At 47.4% G+C, this 26,683-nt stretch overlaps 1 protein-coding gene and 1 non-coding gene across 2 annotated transcripts in view; one reads left to right on the top strand and one right to left on the bottom strand.

The window, feature by feature from the left end:
* The window catches only part of KCNK13 (potassium two pore domain channel subfamily K member 13), a 108,261-nt gene that overhangs the window by 15,836 nt on the left and 65,742 nt on the right, over positions 1-26,683 (bottom strand). The gene's annotated exons all lie outside the window — the stretch shown is intronic.
* TRNAG-CCC (transfer RNA glycine (anticodon CCC)) lies at positions 20,257-20,329 on the top strand. Its single transcript has one exon. It is a non-coding gene; the product is annotated as a tRNA-Gly (tRNA).

Below are 26,683 nucleotides of genomic sequence, written 5' to 3'. Positions count from 1 at the left end.
ACCTGCTGCTTTAGGAGTCCTACCCAAGTGTTACACCTCTCTGGGTCCTTAAGCATGGGCCACTTGGCTGTTCCCTCCAGCTCCTTGAGGCAGGCAGGACAGTGTCCACTGAGGATGAGGCGGATGCTGGCGGTTCACACTGTGAGCCAGCACAGTGCTGAGCGCTTCACACCAGTGCTTTTTCAATCCCCCTGCCACCCTTGAAAAGTAGGAATGTCATTTCCCCTGAGTAAAGATCTGCCTGCAATGCAGGAGACCCCGGTTTGATTCCTGGACCGGGAAGATCCGCTGGAGAAGGGATAGGCTGCCCGCTCCAGTATTCTTGGTCTTCCCCGGTGGCTCAGCTGGTAAAGAATCCGCCTGCAATGCGAGAGACCTGGGTTCCATCTCTGCATTGGGAAGATCCCCTGGAGAAGAGAAAGGCTACCCACTACACTATTCTGGCCTGGAGAATTCCACGGACTCTATCTATAGTCCAAGGGGTCGCAAAGAGTTAGACACGACTGAGCGACTTGCACTTTCACTTTCCTGACACATGAGAAATCTGAAGTACCCAGAGGTTAAGAAACTTGCTGAAAGCTACTCAGCACACCAGTTAGGGGTCTGGGTTCTAGTGCAGACTATGAATGCCCTAAGTGTGTGATGGTCACACCTTATTCTGGTTTTCCCTTTGGTAAAATGAGGGTAGGATGGTCCATATGTACTCTAAGGAACTTCAAATTCAAATATGCTGTGATTCAAGAGGGCAGGACGTGAATCTGAGCTCATTCTGTTGTATTCAACCGTCCCAGGATTCTGGGTGCACTCACCTTAGGTATTTGCAGCTCTCCTACCAGTCGGATAGGTGAACCTATCATCTACCTGTTGGTAACATTTCTCAACCGCAAAGACGTCACAGCTGATTTAAAGTGTTTCGTAACGCACCAAGGAGGCCAAAGGTATCCTCAGTGTCCACATGCGATAGGTACGCTTGTGGACTCCAAAGTTAGGCGTCCTTCTTAAAGTTAAGGACATTTTTAGAATGTGCTATTTTTAGGATTATGACTCCTCTCTCATTTCGTTAACAGTAAATATCCTTGACAAAAGATTATGATATTATGTGTAGTAAAGATTAAACTGTTCTCTAGGTAACTCTGAACTAAGGGACGTTTCTACACTCTTTAGCAATAAGCAATTCATAAGCCAAAAATAAATGACTGATGTCCTGACTATAAAAGCACAAAACAGGGATGTGACAAAAAAAAAAAAAGGATTCTTCAAATCATTTGCATTACTTTTAAGTCACAGTGAGTTTTGTCCTCAGAAGGTATAAAATTTGCCTCATGGAAATCACATTCTGTCAGCTCCCAAAGAGGAATTTTACAAATTTCACTTTCCTGAGAGATCCATGGGAGTCCTGGGGGGCATCAGTTCTGTGTTTAATGCTTTCTCAAGCTCCCTTCCTCCTCACAAACCTTTAGCTAGTGTGACAGCTGAAATAAATGCTATCATTATTTCTGATTTTACCCTCATTTTCAAAGGGGAAAGTCATTGAATTTACTTACCTCAAGTAGGTGTCCCAATTCCAGGGCTTCCTAACTCTGAAATCATGAAACTACCCCTTAGAAGCCAGCACCTATAATTATGTTCTCTCATGAACAAAGCTGCCCTCCCCCAGACTTCAAGAAACAGCTCAATTAAGTAGAATGTTAGCACAACACAGGTGGTGACTGACGGAAGGTGTTTTTCTTTCACATGAGTGAGAGGATCTGGCTGCAAGGCGTTCTGAGGCATTATGAAAATGTGTGTGTGTGCACGTGTGCACGTGTGTGCACGTGTGTGCTCAGTTGCTCCATGGTATCCAGCTCTTTGAGAGCCCATGGACCGTAGCCCACTAGGCTCTTCTGTCCACGGGATTCTTCAAGCAAGAATACTGGAGTGGACTGCCATTTCCTCCTGCAGGGGATCTTCCCGATCCAGGGATCTGACCAGCACCTCCTGCATCTCCTACATTGGCAGGCAGATTCTTCCCCACTGAGCCACCCGAAAGCCCTTATTAGATAAAGCACGAGCAAATCCAGCTGGCTTTGTGAATTTCTTGCAGCTGATGAGAGGGCTGCAAGGTTCCCTGGAGCAGCAGTAGCTGGTGTACCCAACAGTGGTGCCCACCTGTTCTGCGTGACCTGGGTGGCTTCCAGCCCACCTTCTTGACACTCCCTCTTCCCACAGCAGTAGCCTCTGAGCTCCTTTACGGGATCCTAGTGCTTCCAGAAATCTAGGGTGAAAGTCAAGGACCTGGAGAATATTGCTGTCTCTCTCACCTTTTAGGGTTTTACTTAGATGTATGATGTAACGAGAATGAAGGAAGCATGGTCCACAGAAGCTAAACGACATAATCATGTAAGATTGAAGAAATGTCATTTATAACATCACATGTTCTTTCCCACTCTGTATTTCTTCCCTATGCTGCTGCTGCTGCTAAGTCGCTTCAGTCATGTCCGACTGTGTGACCCCATAGACAGCAGCCCACCAGGCTCCCCCGTCCCTGGGATTCTCCAGGCAAGAATATTGGAATGGGGTGCCATTGCCTTCTCTGATTTCTTCCCTATAAACTCATGAAATTTCCTACATTATGGATTAAATGTTTGTGTCCTCTCCAAATTTATATGTTGAAATACCCCCCTCAAAACAATGCATTAGGAAGTGAATAGGTTTGGATGATGTCGTGAGGGTGGCACCCTCATGCTGGAATTGGCGCCCTTTTAAGATTCGCCAGAGATAGCTAGTTTCTTCTCTGCTCTCCACCCCATAAGGACACAAGGAGAGGACAGCAGTCTGAAACCACTAAGAACCAGAACCCAACCCAACCAAGAACCCAACCAAGCTGGCACCCTGATCCTAGAATGCCAGCCTCGAGAACTGAGACAGAGGAAACTTCAGTGGTTTATTAGTCACCCAGTCTATGGTACTCATTATAGCAGCCTGAGCTAAGACAGTATGTTACTACTGTACCAATACTTACCCATCATTACCCAGAATTTCCTAGAAATATTTGGCAGATATCTTCATCCTTTCAATGAAAAGTAGCTCTAGGAATCAAAGCTCCTGCAGAAAAATTAAGGTTTTCTTTCCATTTCTCCTTTCCTCTCTTCTTCCCTCTTTTCCCTCCCATTTCTTTAAAAGAGTCTTTAGAGACTCAAACCTCATTCTCTGGAGAGGCCCCTTCCAGGCTTTATCTAAATGAATCACTGCTCTGTAATAAACTGTTCATTGAGGGAGCTCTGTTGTGGCCTTTTCTTAAGAATATTTAATTTTTGATATTATTAGTTTCAGAAAGCAATAGGACTTTCTATTGCCCAAAGCCAGTAGACAACCTGTCTCAGAGAGCACAATGATGTTTGTGCACAAATGGAGTCGGTATAAGAGCTGCCAGAGGGGCTGTTTGAAAAATACAGATGTAGCAAAATGGCCTTTTAGCTAGTCACAGGGAAAGAAAGGGCTGATTCATTGATTTTTCCATTGGAGGAAGAAACACTGAAGACAAACATTTCCCGTGAACTCAGGCTATGTACCCAAATTCAAGGGTCTTTGGTAAGTTACTTTCAAAAATGGAAATGTGAACTTAAATGTCACAGAACAAGTCTGAGGAGCCCAGTGCAAATTCAAGTGCACCCTGCATCTGGTGTGCATCTTGTCAACAACACTGTTTATGCTGAGCAGTGTCAGATTTGACGGCAAAATCATGGGGCTGGAAAAGGGCAAAGCTGCTGGTCACCCACTGGGGGCTGGGAAGACGAGTGAGCAGCTGCTCACTCAGACACAAGGCCTTGAAGAGAGCAGTTCAAACCCTGCACTGTATCTCTGGGACTCTCCTATCTGAGTGTGCTTGGCAAAACAGGCTTTGCGATCACAGTTCACTTAAGTTACCCACTTCTCCCTTAAAGTTATACCATACTTCTACCTTCCTCTTCTTTCCCACATGCACCTAAAGTATTCCTTCTCCTTGACGGGTCACCTGTGTTCTCTCCACTTACTCATCCATTCAACAAACGTCTATTGAGCGTGTACTATGTGCCAGGTGCTGAGCTAATTGTTATTAGTAAATAAGATATCAGTAAATAAATAAGATATTGGTAAGTAAATAAGATATCCAATACTGTGGCCACCTGATGTGAAGAACTGACTCACCTGAAAAGACCCTGACGCTGGGAAAGATTGAAGATGAAAGAAGAGGATGACAGAGGATGAGATGGTTGGATGGTATCACCGACTTGATGGACATGAATTTTCATAAACTCCGGGAGTTGGTGATGGACAGGAAGGCCTAGCGTGCTGCAGTCCATGGGGTCGCAAAGAGTCAGGCACGATTGAGTGACTAAGCACGGCACAAATAAGATATCACCTCTCAGCTTCCTTCAGCTATATTTCTTTCAGAATTTCTATTTTCTTCTCCACCAGTTTCTGCTTCATTACCTAAATTTTTTCACAAGTTCATTGGCCTTTTGTTTCTCTTCTTTTGTGAATTCATGTCTAGTCCATTTTCCAGTAACAGTATCTACTGTTTTTCTTATTGATTTGTGAGAACTCTTCAGAGAGCTCACTCCAGTATTCTTGGGCTTCCCCGGTGGCTCAGCTGGTAAAGAATATGCCTGCAATGTGGGAGACCTGGGTTCGATCCCTGCGTTGGGAAGATCCCCTGGAGAAGGGAAAGGCTATCCACTCCAGTATTCTGGCCTGGAGAAGTCCATGGGCTGTATAGTCCATGGGGTCACAAAGTCGGACATGACTGAGCGACTTTCACTTCACTTCAGAGATTTCTAAGAAATTAACTCATCAACTTTTACATATATGGAAATAGTTTTCCTAATTTATCTCTTTTATTTTTACAAAAATTTTTGTTGCTATGCCAAACTTTAATTTTTATGTAGAAAATGTAGAAAAATCCATCAATTTCCATCAATCTTCTTTTCTTTTTCCATCAATCTTCTTTTGTGGTTTTTGGCTACAGAGTTATGGAGAGAAAGTCCTTCCTTACCCCATATACTGGTAATTCATTTACAGTTTGAATTTTAAAATTTGATAACTCATTCTTCTTAAATGTAAGGATCTAATATTTTAAAAGTACTAGTTTGTTTTTCTCAGGACTATTTTTAGTTAACATTTTTATTGAGATAATTGCAAACTGATAAGCAATCATAAAAATACAGACTGTGTTTATACTTTACCTAGTTTTTTGCTAATATTTTGCAAAATCATAGTATAATATCATGACCAGGATATTAACATTGATATAATCCACCATCTTATATTTACACACTGCCTTAGGTACTTGTATTCATGTGTGTCTGTGTATTTAGTGCTACACATGTGTAGGCTCTCTGGTGTCAAAAAGAGCCCATTTTTAAACAGTCCATTCTTTTTCCACTCTCTTGAAATGTCACTTTTATCAGAGGCAACATTCTTAAATTTGTTTTTGGATTACATAGTCTGTTCCATTGGTCTGTCTACGCTGAGACTGGTACCCCACCCGAATAATTCTCCTTTTTTATCCTTGAAGACTCTTCCCTCTTCCTTCTCCCTTTCTCTTTTCCTCCTTTTCTTTTCAAAAATGCCCAGCTAACATCATGTTGAATTTCCCTGATGTGTTTTAGAATTATTTGGTTAAGCTCCAGAAGAAATACTTGGATTTTGATTAGACTGCCTTATGTTTAGATATTCATTTGTAGAGAAATGACACCCTTACTAAAAAGACTTTTCCCACCAGGAACACACTGTATCTCTATTCATTTATAGAAGTCTGTAAAAAATAAGCCTTAATAGAATTTTGTAATTTCCTCATAATAATCCATCACAAATCCTATGGCACTGAATTCCATTTCTTAGTTTTTGTAGATGATGTGAATGAGGGCTTTCCCTCTACCATATGTAATTTTTTGCTGTTTCCTTATCGTTTTTATTGATGCGTAGTTGATTGACAAAATTATATTAGTTTCAGGTGTACAAGATAGTAATTCAACATTTCTATAAACTATACTCCATTTAAAATTAAATTATTATAAAATATTGGCTGCACTCCCTGTGTTGTACAGTATACCCATGTAGCTTATTTTAGTATCAGTTTGTACCCCTTAATCCCCTATCTTGCCTCTCCCCCATCCCACTGGTAACCACTGGTCTGCTCTTTGTATGTAAGTCTGTGAGACACCATTTGTCTTTCTCTGACTTATTTCACTAACCGTAATACCCTTCAAGTCCATCCATGTTGCTGCATGTGGCAACATTTCATTCTTTCTTAAAGTAATATTCCATTGTGTATATATACCATATTTTCCTCACCCATACATCTGTTGACAGACACTTAGGACACTTACATATGTTGCTTTGAACGTGTGTGGGGGTGTGTGTGTATCTTTTCAAATTAGTGTTTTCATTTTCTTTGGTATGTACCCAGGTGTGGAATTGCTGAATCACATGATAGTTCTATTTCTAGGTTTTTTATGGGCTTCCCTCTCCAATCTGCAAGAAAACCCCCAAACAAAACCAAAACATACCTCTTCATCCTTCAAGGCCATTGCCAAATGCCTTCCTGCTTCACTCCCGTCCCGACCTCACTGTGTCAGTTGATGAACTCTTGCCCATTCCAAGACTGTGAGCTTAGCACATATCAGATACCCCAACTTTAATCATCAATTTAAAAAATCAGCTCTCTCTTTGTGCTTTCGAATCTTCTGGATGAGTTCCTTCGTGAAGGCAAGAGAATGGTTGGCGTAGGAACAACAGAGACTCTTTCTACCCGGCTGAAGTGACTTGACGTCCAAAAGGCAGGAGAACTTACCTGAAGGGGCAAGTTATCCGATCAATGTCCAGACATTCGTGGTTGCCTGCAAGCTCCCTTGTAATATACTTCTCTTCTGCTTTCTTCACAATTTCTCTTTCTAATCTGGGTGTTCTTACTGTGCTGTGGCCTGAAGGCCTGGACTGAGTTCCCAGTCAGCATTTCTCTTTTTTTCTTCTTCCGGTCAGCATTTCTTCGTATTCCGTCAGGCTTTACGCTCCTTGAAAGCAGACTCTTGTCTTTCACCCTCCACCGCCGCCAACCACCCCACAAGGGTTAAAAACATGGAGCCTGGGACTTCTCTGGTGGCTCAGTGATAAAGAACCCACCTGCCGCTTCAGGAGACACAAGAGATGTGAGTTCGATCCCTCGGTCGGGAATACTCCCTGGAGGAGGGCATGGCACCCCACTCCAGCATTCTTGCCTGGAGAATCCCACGGACAGAGGAGCCTGGCGGGCTACAGTCCACGGGGTAGGAAAGGGTCAGACACGACGGAAGGGAAGCATTCTTCATTCTTTCTCAAGCCAAACCAAAGGGAACCTGTGCTACCTAATTACAGCCAGGTAAAAACAGGAGTACAAGAACCCTGACGGAGGTCACGGCACAGGGGCAGACCCGAGATGAGGGACCAGCTGGAGGCCAGAATCCAAGTGGAACCAACCACGAGGTGCAGGTCCCTGCCAGGACCCGCTCGCTGTCACCTGACTCCCAGGACAGAGCCCGTCTGTGCTCCTTTCTCGGAGGGCAGACACAGGCGTCATGGACCGCGGCTTCCGGGAGGAGCGCTGGGGGCACGCGTAGGTCTTCTTCCGGCTCAGCGGCCTGAAGGCCCCGCCCCCGCTTCCTCCCACGAGTCCCGCTTCCGTCCTGGTGACGTCAGGTGGAGGCCCGGAAGGAAAGAGGAGCTCTATCCGTACCACAGTGTTCACGGAATGCCCGCCGCGGGCCGGGCTGTGTGCCGCACACGGCCATCACAGAGAAGGAAATTCAGTTCCTGCCTGCGAGCACAGCGTGAAGACAGAAACACAGCAAGTATGAGTGAAGAAATAATATAGCCACAGCTAGCATTTATCAGACACTCGCTGGGTGCCAGGCTCTGCGCTGAGCTTTACACGGACCGTTTTACTTAATACCTAGGAGCCCATGAGGTACGTATTACTGGCGATATTATTCCCATTTTGCATATGATAATTATGGAGGTAGGATAAATTGCCCAGAGTCACATAGCTGAGAAGGGGCAGAGACAGTTTCAGAAATACAGTCTTTCTAACTCCAAAATCAGCACACTTACCACTGAATGCTGTTGACTTTTGGGGTGCTGGGGGTACTGTGGGGAAACACCTAACTCTGACTGGGTTTAGGGGAAGGTCAGGGGAGGAAGGTCATCAGAGAAAGCGTCCCTGGGAGGTGGATGGAGAATGCCTGAGCTGAGCTGTCTAGCTAGAGAGTGATGGGAGGAATGTTCCTGGCTCCCCAAGGAATGCCAGCTCTTGGCTCTTTAGCCTGTCTCTTGATCGTCCTGGATTGTGGGGCTTCCCTGGTGGCTCAATCAGGAAAGAACTCGCCTGCAGTGCAGGAGACCTGGGTTTGATCCCAGGTCGAGGAGATGCCCTAGAGAAGGGAATGGCAACCCACTGCAGTATTCTTGCCTGGAGAATCCCATTGACAGAGGAGCCTGGCGGGATACAGTCCATGGGGTCGCAAACAGTCAGACACGACTGAGCACTAACACTTTGACTTGCTGGATGATTTCTCCTCTTTGTGTCAACTAACTTGCCACCTCCCAGATAAACAGAAGCCATCAGCCCAGAACTTCTTAAGAAACCTGCACACGGCCTTGCTTCCCCGCCCTTCTGGCTTCCTCTTCTGGATCCCGGTTGAGGTGGTCCTCCCCTCCCTTCAGTTAGCTCTGCCACCTGCACCTGCTTCCCACCTGTCTCCCGGGGTCCTGCTCCATCAGTTATCTCCTCTCCCCCTAAATCTCACTCTCCTTCGCGAGACCCGCCCAACTAGTTTTCACACTTTTCGGGTCCCTTCTGTTCCCGCCTGTGACCACCACCTCTTCCTTCTCCTCTGCTTCCCTGTCAGACATCTTCGAAGAGCTGAGGGAACCAGCTGTTCCCATTCCGTATCTCCAGTTCACTCCTCCGGAAACTCTGGAATAGGGGCTTAGTTTCCCCCCTCCAGAAGTGTTCTCAAACAGGTCACGCACCCTTCTTGTCTGGAAGCCAATGGGAAAGTTTTAGTCCTCAGTTTCTGTGGTCTGTGGCAGCATTTGATACAATCACCCCTCTCTCGTTGAAAATCTCTGCAGCCTGTCTCCATGGCGCCTCACTCCGCTGGGGGCCCTTCTGGTTCTCCTGGACGGTCTCTCCCTCTGCTCCCAGTCAGAGTCAGTTTCCTCCCAACTCTCTGTGCTCAGTCCTTTTCCCATTTTCAACACTCTCTGACAGAGCTAACACGTTCTCTGAGTCTTCACTCATCCATATCCTGGGGTCGTTAAAGCTGCATCTCAACCCAGATTTCTCCAGTAAGTCCAGACACCTGCATTTAGATGTCTCACGGACACCTGAAACTCAACCCGCTCCAGACTGAGGTCATTATCCTTATTCCCAAAGCGGTCCCTCCCCTTCGGGTCAGGAGCACCACCGCGAGCCCGGGACAGAGCCCTCGGGGCTGACTTAACTGTCCCGCGCCTTCTGTCGGTCAGACGTCACGCCCATTGACTCCAGCACCGGAGCTCTCTGACCCATCGCGGCCACGTCCCTGGCCCAGGCCATCATCTGCCTGGCCTGGGTGCCACCGGTCTTGCCCGCCTCCTACCTAGTCTTCACTTTGCAGCTAGTCTTCAGTTAAAGTGCACAATCGACCACCTCCTACTCCTGCTTCAAACCCTACAGTAGTTCCCCAGCGCCCTTGGAGTAAAGGCCAGATTCCTCAGATAAGCTGGTCTCTCTCTGCCTCTCCAATCTCGTCTCTGGCTACACCCGTCTCATATTACACCCCCACCATGTTCTTCCCAGCTTCTGGACCTAGGCCCAGAACTCTCTTTTATTATCCACCCCACCTCTTTGGCTAGATAACTTCAACAGTGTATTTCAAGTTTGGGTTTAGATGTCGTGATCCCACCTCATCTTTGAGGACTGAGTTGTGTGTCCCTCCTGTGAGCTCTTTCGTACATTCCTGTGAGCAAAATTACAGAGCCCTGTGGTCGCCCTGACTCAGCACTGTAACTGCTGGTTTGCTTGTCTGTTTCACTTCCCAGATTCCAGGCAGTGGGAGGGCTGGGAATTACTCGATCACTGATACACCGGTGCTTAGCACAAAGCCTGACACACAGTAGCTTCTCCACGTGCCTTTGTGAATCTAGTTAGCAACTTCAGTCATCCTCTTGATTGCCTCCCATCTCTCTGAAACCAACGTGTACCTACGTTCTTTCTCACCCGCCCCCCGAATCTTTCTTTCCATCACCACGGCCCTGTTGGTCTCCCTCCAGCCTCACCAGGCTTGCTCTGATCTCTTTGCTCTTCTCCCTGCTGAGCAGTGGATAAACCCTGCAAAGCCCTCCTGATCCTGTCTCGCTGGCACAGCTGTAACATCGCTGTGAGGAGTTGACGGCGTATCTACAGCTAAATGCAAAGCACGGCCTTCTCCCAGAGAGTACTGTTTGTGTGTTATTATCCATTCATTTCTGCATCTCCGACATCTCATGTTGAGTGACGCCTCCTAAAGCATCAATAAATAATCAAAGTAAAGTATGATTTGTGAATTACTCTCTCTTGTAAAAACCTCTGTGAGCTCGCTGTTCTTCACAGGGAAAAAATACAAATTCCACAGCAGATCCCCAGAAGCTGGCTGCCTCAAGCTCCCCCCACATCCCGCCCCTCCCTGTCACACGCAGAGCTCGGTGCTCTCCAGGGGCACACGTCCGGAGGGCTGCCTGTGTGCCTTTGGCCTGCGGTGCCGTCTGCTTGCCATTCAAGGTCTGGTTCAGAGGCCGCCTTCTCTACCCTGAGTTTCTTCCCCTTTCCCGTCTGTGGCAGCCTCTGTTATCTCTGTGACATGGTCTATTTGCCAGATATTCCCCCCTCCCCCAGTCATAATGGGTCTGAGGCGCTGGGATGAAAGGAGAGGACCTCCTTCTTGGCCTCCGGCTTGGGAGCAACTGTGATGGGTCAGGGGCCCCAGGAAGGTGCCCTGAAATGATTTGTGTTTTATGGATTAGCAGCTCAGTGGTAAGGAATCTGCCTACAGTGCAAGAGACGTAGGTTTGAGCCCTGGGTCGAGAAGATCCCCTGGGAAAGGAAATGACAACCCTCTTCAGTATTCTTACCTCGGAAATCCCATGGGCCGAGGAGCCTGGCGGGCTGCAGTTGCAAAGAGTTGGGGTTGCAAAGAGTTGGACACGACTGAGCGACTAAAGAACGGCAAAGCATAATACTAGGGCAGGAATGAGCAGACACATTGAACAGCCAACAGATGATGAACTAGGAGGCAGCCAATAAAATGATGTTGCTGAAAGGTTTCTAATTAAGAAAATGTCCCTCCTCCTCTTAAAGTATAAGACTGGGTATGTGTGCATGTGCTCAGAAGTGTCTGACTCTCTGTGACCCCCATGGACTGTAACCTCACAGGCTCTGCTGTCCATAGAATTTTCCAGGCAAGAACACTGGAGTGGGTTGCCGTTCTTTACTCCAGGGGATCTTCCTGACCAAGGGATTGAACCCCCATCTCTTGTGTCTACTGTCAGACATTTTCTAAAATTTCTATAATGAGCAGAGATGAAAACTTTTTATTTAAAAATTTTAAAAATGTGTCTAAAAACCTCTCAGGACGTCTCTTCTGAATATGATGGGATAACAAGAGCTAAATCTACCCTCTTGCCTGAAAGGACTAAATATATTGGACAAAATAAATGAAATAACAGTTTTCAGACACTGAACAACAGGTAGCAAGTATGTTGAGGTAAGACGTGTGACAACAACGGAACAAAGCCTGGGAGGGGAGGAATGGTGAGCTGTGATTTAAGGTGCTCATAGTACATGAGAAGGGACGGAATAGTACTCAAAGACAGACGAGGTGGAGTATGCATGTCATCAATCTTTAGCAGCCCTTAAAAAACACACCACACAGTTTTAGCTAATAAGCCAGCAGGGAAGATGAAATGGAATAGTAAAAATTACTCAGGTCCTCCAAAAGAAGGCAGGAAATGAGAAAGAGAGAGAGAGAGAACAAAAATAGATGGAACAAACAGAAAGAAATCGTAAAGCAGTAGATTTAAACTGTCGTACTAATAATCACATTAACTCTAATATTTAAACACCTAACTGGCCAGCACTGATTTTCAGATTAGGGGGAAGGATAAGCAAGATGCAAATATATTGTTTACACAAGATCCACTTTATTTATTCTTTTGAGACCCACTTTAAATATAAAGGCCCTGAGAGGTTAGAAGTATAAGGAGCGGAAAGATATTCCACACTGACACTGAGCAGAAGAAAGGTGGAGAGTTTACATTCATTACAGATAAAACGAGAAGAGGGACCGAAGAGCCTCCTGATGACAGTGAAGGAAGAGAGTGAGAAAGCTGGCTTAAAGCTCAACATTCAGAAAACTAAGATCATGGCATCCGGTCCCATCACTTCATGGCAAATAGATGGGGAAACAGTGGCTGACTTTATTTTTCTGCGCTCCAAAGTCACTGCAGATGGTGATTGCAGCCATGAAATTAAAAGATGCTTACTCCTTGGAAGGAAAGTTATGATCAACCTAGATAGCATATTAAAAAGCAGAGACATTACTTTGCCAACAAAGGTCCATCTAGTCAAGGCTATGGTTTTTCCAGTACTCATGTATGGATGTGAGAGTTGGACTATGAAGAAAGCTGAGCAGTGGAGAATTGATGCTTTTGAACTGTGGTGTTGGAGAAGACTCTTGAGAGTCCCTTGGACTGCAAGGAGATCCAACCAGTCCATCCTAAAGGAGATCAGTCCTGGGTGTTCACTGGAAGGACTGATGCTGAAGCCAAAGCTCCAATACTTTGGCCACCTGATGCGAAGAACTGACTCATTTGAAAAGACCCTGATGCTGGGAAAGATTGAGGGCGGGAGGAGAAGGGGATGACAGAGGATGAGATGGTTGGATGGCATCACTGACTCAATGGACATGGGTTTGGGTGGACTCTGGGAGTTGGTGATGGACAGGGAGGCCTGGCGTGCGTGTGGTTCATGGGGTCACAAAGAGTCGGACACGACTGAGCAACTGAACTGAACTGAGAGTCAGGAATACTACTAGAGGAAAGAAGAATATTTCTAAGGGGATTTTCTACCATGAATAAAGGGACCAGTTCATCAAGAGGACATTAAACCCCTAAATGCTTAGGCAACTACTAGAGCTTCAAAATACATGAAGCAAAAACTACTAGAATGGTTAAGGAGAAAGTAGCGACCATAATTACCACTGAAGATTTCAACACATCTCACAGTAAAGGACAGAATGATTAGACATAAAATCAGTAAGGATAAAGAAGACTTGAACAACACTGTTGATCAGCTTGACCTAATTAACACTTGTAGAAGACTCCACCCACCAAGGGCAGAACACACATTCTTTTCAAGAATTGTAAGTTTATCAAGATAGATAGTATTCTTGGCAATAAGACAAAACTCATAAATCTAAAAGCATTCAAATCATGAAAAGTATGCTGAGGACCACCATGGGCTTAAATGAGGAAATAATAAGAGATTGGCACAAAATCCCCAGCTATTTGAAATAACACAATTTAAAATCACTCATGAGTAAAAGAAGAAATAAATAGAAATTGAAGAGTATTTTGAAGAGAATGAAAATCAAAATATGAAAAAGGTTATGGATGTATTTAAAAATGTTCTCATAGGAAAAGAAAGAAGTCTTCAGTTACAGGAGACATGATTGTCTATTAAAAAAAACTGAATCTTAAAAATTAGCAAAATTGCAGGATACAAATACAATTGTATTTATAGATACTAGCAGTATATACAATAATCAAAATTGAACTACAGTATAATTTACAATAGCATCAGGAATATAAAATGCTTGAGGAAAATTTGACAAAAGACGGGCAAGGCCTGTATACTGGAAACTATAAAGCATTGCTGAGAAAAAATAAAGACCTAAAAACATCCAGACCCTGGACAAGGCCAGGCAGGCGGGGGCCGGCCGGGCCCCGCCCCGCCGTCAGTGGCAGCGCCCGAGGCCCTGAGTAAAGACCTCTGAAGATGCCCGCGCCGGCCTCCGCCTCCCCGTCATCGGCCGTCAGCAGCTCCGGGGCGGCCCCGGGTCCGCGGGATGCCGAGGCCGCTCCATCAGCGGGGCGCCCGGTGCGGGAGGCCGGACCCCCGGGCCAGGGCGCGGTCACCGGCCCGCGGAGCCGGCAGCCCAGGCCCTGCTCGGGGGCCCTGAGGGTGCGGAGGGACGGGGGTCAGCGCTCCGGGAGAACCTCACCGGCTACCGTGGGGACAGCCCCGGCCCGGCGTCTGCGGGCGGTGAGCCGGGTGTCCCGCAGCCGGGGGAGCGGAAACCGCGAGCGGCCCCGGCCTGTACCCGGAGGGCGCCCCGCGCCCGGCACCCGTTCCCACCCGCAGGACCGCCCCGGGAGTGTTCCGGGCGCCCGGCCTCGTGCAGGGCTGCGGACAGCGAGGACGCGGGGCTCAGCACGCAGCCCAGAGAGAGGGCTGCAGTCAGGAGGCGGGGTGGAGTCCTGCTCCCCCAAACCTCACCAAAGTATCCGTGTACACAGGGGCCCCTCCCTGGCCTGCCCTGTGTCCACCAGATACCCGTCCCCAAGGTGGGCGCTGGAGGCCTGGGCGGTCTGCCTCCCGGGAACGGAAGATGCTCGGTGTGAGGGGCCCAGCGGAGCGACCACCCTTCGCCCTTCAGTCTCCCCAGGCTCAGGGCGCCCGACTCCTCTCCACAGCCCTCCCGCCAGCGGTGAAACTGTACCTCTGACGGGCTCCTAGCGCTGAAGAGACTATATGCAGAGTTGTCGGGCCCCTTAAGTCAAGGATGGCAGTGCAGACAGCGTCGTGGCTTCTGGGACCCCAGTGTCGCCTTGCTCAGCACCAAGTCCAGGTCAGGGGGGGCCACCTGTCCCAGGGAGAGGGGCAGTCTCTAAGGACACACACCCCGGGGAGAGGGACTGCCAACGGGGGCCGGAGCGGTGGCTGGCTGCTCTCCTGGGGTATGCGGCCCTTAGACACCGTTCCCTGTCCCGGCGGGGTGTCCTGGGAGACTGTCCCCTGCCCCCGGAGGGTGTGTCCTTAGACACCGTCCCCTCTCCCCAGGGGGTGTGTCCTTAGACACTGTCCCCTGTCCCCGGGGGGGCGGGGTGTCCTGGGAGACTGTCCCCTGTCCCTGGAGGGTGTGTCCTTAGAGACCATCCCCTCTCCCCGGGTATGTGTCCTTAGAGACTGCCTCAGAGCCGCGATCTCGGCCAGTGGGCGGGCAGACCGCTCCCTTGCTTGCTGGCTCCTGGCCGGGCCCCTCACCCAGAGTCTGTATATACAGTTCATAAGCCCCCGCAGCCCCCACGTCCCCTGCATGTTACAGGCTATAGGCAAAGTCCTGCGCTGCCCCCTGGCCCCTGCCCTGCCCCCCCGCAGGGGTAGACGTCGGGGGGAGGGGGTGGGAACAGGTGCATTAAGACTTCAAAGCAGGGGACAATCCGCAGGTACCGTCAGCAGGCTTGGAACTGCGTTTACTTTTATTTCACGTGCATATACTTTAGGGCTGTAGATTTACTTCTGATTTGTTTCCTGTAGCTTCTTCCTGAGCACAAAATGATAATAATCGATGATGTTTATACATCACCTCTTTGACTTTTTCAAGCCCTTTTACGACCGTTGGCATTTTTCTCACCCAGGCCTGCGAGGCAGTTGGAACTGGTAGCATTACCTTTTCCACCGGGGCGACCCAAGGAGGAGATACAGGGCCGGGAGCTCGGCCTGGAGGAACTTGCCCTCCCCCCTCGGGGCGGGTCCAGAAGTGGGCTCTTACTCTCCCACGGGGCGGGGTGCCCTGAGACCTGCGGGCATGGAATCCCTTCTCCCTCCTGCAGCCCGGCCCTACAGTGGCAACGGAGGACCGGCCCGCTCCATCTTGGGCCGTGTGGACAAGGAGAGTGCGCTCTCTGAGTCCTCGCCTCCCTTTCTGTCCTTTCTTTTTGTTTGGATGTTTTCACGGGTCTCACTTATACCAAAGGGAAAGAATCTTCATTAAAGTCCATATTTCTTCTACCTCGGCCAAAAAAAAGAAAAGGCAGGCCTAAATACATGAGAGAGGTGCCATGTTCATGAGCTCCTTGGGTGGCGCTAGTGGTAAAGAACCCGCCTGTCAGTGCAGGAGACAATCCCTGGGCCGGGAAGATCCCCGGGACGAGGGCATCGTGACCCACTCCAGTATCCTTGCCTGGAGAATCCCATGGACAGAGGAGTCTGGCGGGCTACAGTTCCTGGGGTCGCACAGAGTCGGACACGGCTGAGTGACTCAGCATGAGCATGCCATGTTTATGGATCAGAAACCTCTTATTAAAAAAAAAAAAAGAAGGCTCTTATTGTTAAGATGTCAATTCTCCCCAAATTGATCTATAGATTCAAGGCAATCCTAATCAAAATCCCAGCGGGATTTTTTTGGTAGCAACTCAAAAGTTAATTTTAAATTTTATGTAGAAGTGCAAAGGACCTGAAATAGTTGGACACGACTGAGCAACTGAAACAGCCGAAGCAACTTAAGAAAGAACAATGCTAGAAACTAATACTATCTGATTTGAAGACTTCTTATATGGTTAAAATAATCTAGACAATGAAATATTAGTGTAAAGATAGACATACAGACCAGTGAAACTCAACAGAGTCTAGAAATAGACCCATATCACACAGTCAGTTGATTTTTTACAAGGGTGCCTAGGAAATTCAACCAAGAAATGAAAATGTTTTTTAACATCAAAACAAATGATGTTGGAAATATTGGACAGCCAGTAACAAGGAACAAATTACTGATACATGCAACAACATAGATAAACCTTGAAGTCATTATGCTAAGTGAGAGAAGCCAGTTTGAAAAAGAACATGTACTGTATAACCCCAATTATATATAGATTCTAGAAAATGCAAACTAATTCAGAGTGACATAGTAGAAGTGGCTGCTAGGGGATGGGGAAGGGAGGCACAGATTACAAAGAGGCACAAGGAAGTTTTTGGAAATGATGGGTGTGTTCATTATCTTCATTGTTTCCTGGATGCATACATGTGTCAAAATACCTCAAATTGTCCACCTTAAATATGTGCATATTCCTGTATGTCAATTATATCTCAGTAAGGTTGTAAAAGAATCTACGGTTTGAAGCAAATGGCTCTCTGGTCACGCTATTAAGCCCTAAAGTGATGCCATGTCCCTGTTTGGGTTTGCACTGGGGTAAATGCTCCTGGGAAGGTGCAGTTTAGAGTCTCTTCCTGGAGAAGAAGCGAGAGGGAGGGAGGGTCCTGGGTGGGCTTTCAGCAGGGCCAGCTCTCAGTTTTCACCTGGGGAAGCCAAGATGTGCAGAGGACCTGCATCCCTGGAGAAGGGGGTGGTTGGTGGCCAAGAGAAGGCCTTCCTGTCATTCACACTTGGTCGGAGCATAAGTTGGTCTGATGAGAGAAATGTGTCTTCCCCTAAGGGAAGAGGCAAGTGGCTGACGACAGTGGGAGCCTCAAGCTCCCTCCCCCACAGGCTGCTTTTAAATTGCCATTATTTACTCACCTACTCCCCAGGATGTGTCAGAGCTTTGCCAGAAGTGGCCAGAGGAATGATCTCAATAAATTCACCGCCCTGGGGAGAGAATGAACTTTTGCTGATTTATTTCTCACCAAGGAGCCTAAAGCCTACAAAAGTCACTGGCACATTTATCTTCCATTCCTTTCCAATATCCTTAACCCTCAGACTTTACTGGACATAATTCATCTTCCTCTGATAATTCAGAGGGTACATCCTACCGGCAATGCGGTGGGATTGTCAAAGTGGCAACATTAACACGAGATGGGTTTCAGTTTATTTCTGTGCTCGTCCAGTTTTAGTACCAGTTTTATCTTGTTGGAGAGAAGGGACTGGGAAGGGGTGACAACTCGTGATTCTAGTCCTCCATCAAAGCTGAGCAATGAATAGCTCCGTGCCCTGACTCCATTCCCCCAGATCTAAATGACTGCTTTGTTGTGTGGTATGTTTACAAAGTTTAAACTCATTGCTTCTTAATGGGCCTTAAAGAAGCAGAATGCTCTTCGTGGGGGTAGCGCTTCAAGAACCAGAAGAAATAAACACATTTCTTAAGTCTTTTATTCTGTAAGGTGAGACCAGGCACCGGGAGAATTGAACCCTTCTTTAAGAGCCTGCACGATGGCGCAGAGGCTCTGGGGTGTGGGCTCCTACTGGTTATCATTGTTGTTCAGTTGCTAAGTCATGTCTGATTCTGTGTGACGCCAGGGACTGCAGCAGGCCAGGCTCCTCTGTCCTCCACTGTCTCCTAGAGTTTGCTCACATTCATGTCCATTGAGTCAGTGATGCTATCTACCATCTCATCCTCTGCCACACCCTTCTCCTTCTGCCCTCAATCTTTTGCAACATCGGGGTCTTTTCCAATGAGTCAGTTCTTCGAATCAGGTGACCAAAGTATTGGAGCTTCAGCATCAGTCCTTCCAATGAACACCCAGGACTGATCTCCTTTAGGACGGACTGGTTGGATCTCCTTGCAGTCCAAGGGACTCTCAAGAGTCTTCTCCAACACCACAGTTTGAAAGCATCAGTTCTTCGGTGCTCAGCCTTGTTTATGGTCCAACTCTCACATCTGTACATGACTACTGGAAAAGCCACAGCTTTGACTATACGGGCCTTTGTCAGCAAAGTGACGTCTCGGCTCCCAACTTCCTTGTGCTATTCTGTCCTCCAGCTCAGCATTCTTTGGCCATGCTGGCCTGCCAACGGGCCTTGGTGCCTGTGACGTTCTCCATCTGGAATGCTCTTCATCACACAGCCGACTTCAGATCTCAGCTCCAGGATCGCCTCCCCCTGCCCTTGACCACCTAAACAACAGCCTGGCCCTCTGCCCAGTGGCACGCAATCATCTCATCTGCTTTATTTTCCTTAGAGCACTTGCCCCATCTCAGATCACCTCCCGATGGACTTGCTACCACAGGATGAGAGCTCCCTGAGATGCTGGACCTCACTGTTTTGCCCTGCGGTCTCTCCAGGGCCAAGCAGATGCCCGGACCACACTGGCTGCCATGTGGTTTTATCCTTCTAGAATCCTCTGAGTCATACTCCATGTGACTAATGGAACCAATCCTTTATGCCTTGGTGGACCTTGTCTCCAGCCCCATTACTGCCTTCTGAACACTGCCTGCCTGGATATGTCTCTTTCTGGCCTCCAAATCCCCTTCCCCTGCTTCAGGGGTTCTTCGGGAATCCGGGAGCCCTGGTCCCCAAGCGTAACACCAGCTGCCTGTGCAATCCATCTTGCAGGCACTGCTTGGGGTGCCCTGGGAGGACCGCTGGAGTTAGCAGCATCCATGTGGGGGCACTCAGTGCTCCAAACCAGCTTCTTCAGGGTGGTACCATGCTGTGTCTATGATAGAACAGGACACTACCCCCTAAGAAGCAATCTCTTCCTAGTAGCCAAAGGGGTGGGACTTAGCTGGTGTGTGAATTTGTGTGAAAATCAGCAAGAGGCTCCCCTCTGGGCAGACGTAACCCCTGGACACAGGGTGTGAAGTGCATGTAGGTCTGAGCTCTCCACTTGATTCCTCTGGTGCAGCGCACGCGTCAGCCAGCTGTACATGGCATCTCAGAGATACCAGGTCAAGCCCGTAGGCTTGACTTCTAGCTCCCTCCCCATACGCCTCAGTTTTCTGGTATTTTATATGCACTCCCAATTATCCACAGGATAGAGAACGGAGACCTGAAATTCAAAGATAACCCCTGAATCTTACTTTCGGAAATCTCACTGTCTACCAGGCCCTCACTATGTGCCAGGTGCTGGACTAGACAGTGAAGCACGTTGTCACATGTTATCAACCTTATGATATTAGCATTTTGTAAAAAGAAAAAATGAGTTACAGAATTCAATAGATACATGATCCCATTATAAAATTAAAATGAATTATATATATATATATGCCTGGAAAGGACAGTAGATAGTAGCCATATGGGGGAGCAGGATTTACAATGGGACTTTACAGTTGATACATTTCTAAATTGTCTAATATTTAAATTAGATAAAAAACAATGTGCTTACTACTTTTATAAACAAAAAATAATGCTATTTGGAAAAAATAGCATGGACTAAAAAACTGTAAGTAAAAAGTCAAATTAATTACTTTAAATTTCAGGTTCTTTTATCAGTAAAAAAAAAAAAAATGTAAATATAGGGGGAACTTCCCTGGTGGTCCAGTGGCTAAGACTCTGTGCTCCCAATGCAGGGGGCCCAGGTTTGATCCCTGGTCAGGGAACTAGATCCTGCATGCCACAGCTAAGACCTGAAACAACCAAATAAGTAAATAAGTGTTTAAAAAAGTAAATATAAACGAAATAAAGTTTTTTTTTTTTAAAAGCTGCATACACCCCAGTGTTCACAGCAGCACTACTTACAGTTTCCAAGACACAGAAACAGCCCAAGTGACCGTCGGCGAATAACGGGCTTTCGACGTGGTGTGTAGACAGTGAATACTGGTCACAAAAAGAATGAAGGACTGCCATCTGCAGCAACACAGATGGACCTGGAGAGTATCACATCAGCTCAGTGCGGAAGAGAAAGACGAATGTTATACATCAGTTCTATACATCTAAAGTATTAAAAATACAAATCTAGAAAAGAATACAAATGAATCTACATAAAAACAGAAACACACCCACAGACATAGAAAAACTCATGGTTCCCGAAGGGGAGACGGAAGAGAGGAAGGAAAAGTTAGGAGCAACGGGATAAACAGACACAAACTGCTATACCTAGAGTAGATGAGCAATAAGGATGCACTCTACAGCGCAAGGAGCCATATTCAGTGTCCTGTAATAACCTATGACGGAAATAACATGGAAAGATATGTACAGCCATCATTTTACCATATACCTGAAACTAACACGATGTTGTAAATCACCGACACTTCAGCTTAAAGTTTTAAATTTTACTTCCTGTTATGGGCGCTGGAAAGCAGAGAAATGACCCCAGATGACTTGGGTCAGAAGAGGAGATTCTGCCAAGGGTTGAATAATCGGGCCAGGAACACCACCCTACTCCACACGTTGACAGCAAATCCTCAGAGGCAGAACGATCCTGGCCTCATGTTAACAGTTAAACTGTTTGCCAGGCTAACAGTGAAATCACTCTCTAATTATAAGAAACTCCAGGCTTTTTGAACACACAGTTGTGTGCAAGCAGCTCATTGCCGTGTGTCAGGCCACTGGGTGGGAAACGAATTCTGGCCCTTGCAGTTCTAATGCGGCAAGCATGCAACTGAGAATCAATCATACGGCTCACATCTTACAGCTCACTCATTCCCTCCATTTTTAGGCCTAACTACACAGTTAATAGTTTTATTTGTTCCCAAGTGTCATTTTAAAAAGAGAATAGGATGACAGGCCACAGTGCAGCAAAGTTGGGGGAAAAGTCACCCCGTTGAGTGTATACCTTGTTACTGGCAGGAAAATGCAAGTGGAATGAAGAAGCCAGTGACCCCAGTGAAGCAGAGAGGAAAGCAAAGGTGGAGAAGGCAGAAGAAGGTTGGCCATGTCTTTGTGTGTTTACTTTGGCTCTTTTTAAATGAGCACAAACATAAAAAGAAGAAATACGAATCAGAAAAACTCACTCAGCTGCCCCGTGACCTGTGGCTAATTAATCGGCCCTAGAAGCGACTTCCCTGCCTGCTTCGCTGTTCTGCCTTTCGCTTTGTTCTCTTTTCCCTTTTGTTCCGTTGTCTGTCTTAGCCTGAGAAACACACACAGGGCTACTCGTAAATGTGACCTTGTCATTTTAAAGCTCCCCCTGGTGGTAGCCTTTCACCATCCCAGAGTGAAAAGGGAACGTGCTAGTTGCTCGGCCGTGTCTGACTGTGCTCGCCCAGGAACTATAGTCCGTGAGTCTCCTCTGTCCGTGCGATTCTCCAGGCAAGCTGGAGAATCCAACCCACTGGAGTGGGTTGCCGTGCCCTCCTCCAGCGGATCTTTCCCATCCAGCGATCGAACCCGCATCTCCTGCATGGCAGGCAGGTTCTTCACCGGCTGAGCCGCCAGGGGAGCCCTCACTGTCCCAAGCGGTGTGTGAAAGCCCAGTGAGTCTGCAGTCGCCCTCCTTCAGCCTGGAACGAGGGGCGGGGAGGCGGCAAGGCCTTTCCTCTCTCCCCAGTGCCTCCCCCAGTCCATCCTGAACCTTCATTCAACCCTATTCAGACACTGTGGATCACCTGTCCTCCAATAAAAATGTTCTTAATTTAAAAACTCAGTATACCAAAACCGGTGAATTTTATGTAAGGAATGTATACTTCCATAAACCTGATTTTTAAAAATCAGTGTATTTCATTGTAGACAAATTATAACTCAATAAAGTTGACTTTTTTTATTTTTTATTTTATTTTATTTTATTTCCATTTATTTTTATTAGTTGGAGGCTAATTACTCCACAACATTGCAGTGGTTTTTGTCATACATTGAAATGAATTAGCCATGGATTTACATGTATTCCCCATCCCGGTCCCCCCTCCCACCTCCCTCTCCACCCGATCCCTCTGGGTCTTCCCAGTGCACCAGGACTGAGCACTTGTCTCATGCATCCAACCTGGGCTGGTGATCTGTTTCACCCTAGATATACATGTTTCGATGCTGTTCTCTCGAAACATCCCGCCCTCGCCTTCTCCCACAGAGTCCACAAGTCTGTTCTATACATCTGAGTCTCTTTTTCTTTTTTTGCATATAAGGTTATCGTTACCATCTTTCTAAATTCCATATATATGTGTTAGTATACTGTAATGGTCTTTATCTTTCTGGCTTACTTCGCTCTGTATAATGGGCTCCAGTTTCACCCATCTCATTAGAACTGATTCAAATGAATTCTTTTAAATGGCTGAGTAATATTCCATGGTGTATATGTACCACAGCTTCCTCATCCATTCGTCTGCTGATGGGCATCTAGGTTGCTTCCATGACCTGGCTATTATAAACAGTGCTGCGATGAACATTGGGGTGCACGTGTCTCTTTCGGATCTGGTTTCCTCAGTGTGTATGCCTAGAAGTGGTATTGCTGGGTCATATGGCAGATCTATTTCCAGCTTTTTAAGAAATCTCCACACTGTTTTCCATAGTGGCTGTACTAATTTGCACTCCCACCAACAGTGTAAGAGTGACTTTTTTTTTTAAAGGGGAGAAAATCCCCAACTATTCTGGCTAGATTCTAAGGGTGGAGGTGAAAGAGTCCCAGCCTCAAATAGCTCAGAAAGTTTATCTGGAGAGACAGAGAGGAAGGGGTCATTTCATTACAGGATGCTACGTGCTGTTTTCATTATAATGATGACCATTAGGACCAATTATTTTATTCTCGGTAAAACCTGGAGACAATTCAGTAAGTCTGTGTCTCCGCACTAAAGGAGAGGCTTACATATACTTTCTGTGGGGTCCTTGCTAGAGGATGCTTCCTCTTCTGGGTTCAGGAGAAGTCTCTGGGTTCCACGTCCCCAGCTGCCCCCTGCCCTTCCTGTTCCCACTTACAAGCGGCCCGTTGCATGGGAACCACAAGAACAGACGCAAAGCTCTGTGATTGGCAGAGGGGAGGCCTGTGAAACAGATCAGGGGCCGTCCGCTCCATCCACTCTGTTTTGCAGGAAAGGAGGAGCCATTCAGGTCAGAGATACGGAGAGGACACACCCCGCAGGCACGGACTTCCGTGACCTCCAGCCGCCTGCCTGGCCCCAGCCCGTCTGCTCTCACCCACGCTCTGGTCGCTGTTTGTGACCTTCACGCACCAGCCTCCCTCCTCAGTTCGGTTCAGTGCAGTTGCTCAGTTGTGTCCGACTCTTTGCGACCCCACGGATTAAAGATTTACTGAGCACCGCCCCGCCCACCAGAACAAGGCCCAGTTTCCCCTCAGTCAGTCTCTCCCATCAGGAAGCTTCCATAAGCCTCTTATCCTTCTCCATCAGAGGGCAGACAGACTGAAAACCACAGTCACAGAAAACTAACCAATCTGATCACATGGGCCACAGCCTGGTCTAACTCAATGGAACGATGAGCCAGGCCATGCAGGGCCGCCCTCCTCAGCAACGTGTTTCGGTCTCCCAGTACCATCTGGCCCGGCGGTCCCTGCCACGGCTCTCCCGGCCCTGGCTCACTCAGACCGGGAGAGCGTGTTCTGCAGGTGACTAAAAAAACCTCAACTCTTCGCTGTGCAGTGTGCATGATCGTAGTCCTCCGACAAGGGATCCACCTGCTTTCCTGCAGCAAAAGCGTGCAGTCGTGACCACTGGGCTGCCGGGGAAGCTCCCAAGCCTCCTTGGTGTGAAGAGGCCATTTGCAAGATCTAGAGCCAAAAGGCAAGCCCGGTGACTTCTGACCACCCCCCACCATGCCAGATGCTCCTCACACCCACCTGTGACGCGGGAGCCACAACCTACTGAGACACCGCGGGTTGTCTTCTCCCCAGGGCCTGCTGTGAGTCGGGAAAGTCGTCCCCTCGAATGTTGATGAAGCCAGAAAGGTCTTCTCAGACCTGACACCAGGCAGTGGTCATCAAACAGAACACAATGGAAGCTCAACATTTTTATGTTTTGAAAATCTGAAAACTCACGTCCGTAGCACCCTTTATCAGCCTGGAAACAGTGTGAGCCATCGGTGGACCTCAGCACCTCCCTTCCCTTGGTTCTGGGTGAGATAAACGTTGACCACACACTGCGGCAGGCGAGACGGGCTCTGGGGCGGCCAAGGAGATGCTGGCGGGCTGCACACTTCCCGTCTTTCTTTGCCAATAAGTTATCAAGCACATGGAGGGTTTTCTTTCATGAAACTCACTTTATCCTTATCTTTGTTTTCTTTTTGAATGAGTCCTGGTTGAAGGATCAGGCGTAGATGTGTGTGTGTTTTTCTTAGAAGACTCAGGTCAGCGGCATGGAGGTACAAGTCCCTCACATGAGCCACTGGGTCCAACTGCTCTGCGATTTCACAGTGTGAAATGTCACGCATGCACAGATGGCCTTAAAAGTAAGCTGGGGGGACTCCTCTGGTAGTCCAGTGGTTAAGGCTCCATGATTCAAATCCAGGGTATGGGTTCGAACCCTGGTCGGGGAACTAGGATCCCACATGCTGCGTGGCCAGAACAATTTTTTTAAAAAGCAATCTGGCATGGTTTCTTTTTAAAATATTTATTTATGTTTATTTGTTCGGCTGCGTTGGGTCTCAGCTGTGGTATGTGAACCCTTAGTTGTGGCATGTGGGATCTAGCTCCCCAACCAGGAACTGAACCTGGGCCCCCGCACTGGGAGTGTGAAGTCTTAGCCACTGGACCACCAGGCAAGTCCACGGCATACTTCAGTAAGCCTTGCGGCCAGGGCAGAACTCTCAGACCAGTCTTGTGCATGATTCATCAGCCATCTCGAGCCCCGCAAGCACCTTAGTGGGGCAGTCTGTCACCTGGGAGTTTTGTCCTCTTAGGTTGCTGTATTCTTTGGTTTGTGTTTAATAACATTTTGTTTACAATAATATTTCATATGTGTTATTGTACGGGGCTTCCCTTGTAGCTCAGTCGTTAAAGAATCTGCCTGCAATGCAGGAGACCTGGGTTCAATTCCTGGGTCAGGAGGATCCCCTGGAGGAGGGAATGGCAACCCACTCCAGTATTCCTGCCTGGAGAATCCCATGGACAGAGGAGCTTGGCGGGCTACAGTCCATGGCGTCGAAGAGTCGGCCACGACTGAGCAACTAAACCACCACATGTGTTGCTCCTAATGACCCATATTCATTGTAGAATATTCAGAACATGCAGAAAAGCAGAGAGGAGCAATTAAAACCCCCTCACTACCTGCTGTCCAGAAAAAGAGGTTACCACAACTCTCCATAGTTCAGATTTCCCATTGGCCAAATGGGGACAAACGACAGTACAAGCACAGAAGGATTAAATGAGTTTATAGAGGAAAGAACTCAGTGCAAGATGAGCGATAATTAATGCAGCCCAGGTGCCTAATGGTAAAGAATCTACCTGCCAGTGCAGATCACCAGGTTCGGTCCCCGGGTCAGGAGGATCCCCTGGAGAAGGAAATGGCCACCCACTCCGGTATTCCTGCTGGAAATTCCATGGACAGAGGAGTCTGTCGGGCTACAGTCCACAGGGTCATGGAGAAGTTGGACAGGACTGAGCAACTGAGCACGTAACATGCTTTATTGATAACATCTTGATGTATTTCCTCCGGTCCTGTGTGTGTCTGTCTACAAACATCAACGTTTCACAGACTTTGGATCTTATGGAGGAATTTAATTTTTCTTAAAATTCCTTCCCACTTTAGCTGGGTTGTAACTAATCTTCCAAGGCTATGTTCTAAAAACTATCAGAGGAAGAAAGATGAAGGGTCAAAAACTAAGAAGTGTCAGCTCTGTGTATAAGGAATAGTGCTCATTTCCACCACTTGGACAGGAACTTGCTGATATTTTTCCAGAGGCAATAACGTGCTTTCCCCAATCGTAATAGTCAAATCTAATCTCCTATCTTATCAACTGCATAGGCTTTACAAGAAAGCTGTCTGCCAGAAATCCCACTCCTGGGCATATATGGGAGAAAATCATAACAATACATGAGCACCAGTGTTCATTGTTCATTGCAGCAGTATATACAA

This window comes from Odocoileus virginianus, chromosome 6 (assembly GCF_023699985.2).
Source record: "Odocoileus virginianus isolate 20LAN1187 ecotype Illinois chromosome 6, Ovbor_1.2, whole genome shotgun sequence".
Classification (NCBI taxonomy): Eukaryota; Metazoa; Chordata; class Mammalia; order Artiodactyla; family Cervidae; genus Odocoileus; species Odocoileus virginianus.
Note: the sequence above shows the minus strand (reverse complement) of the source record. Positions and strands in the feature narration are given on the sequence as shown.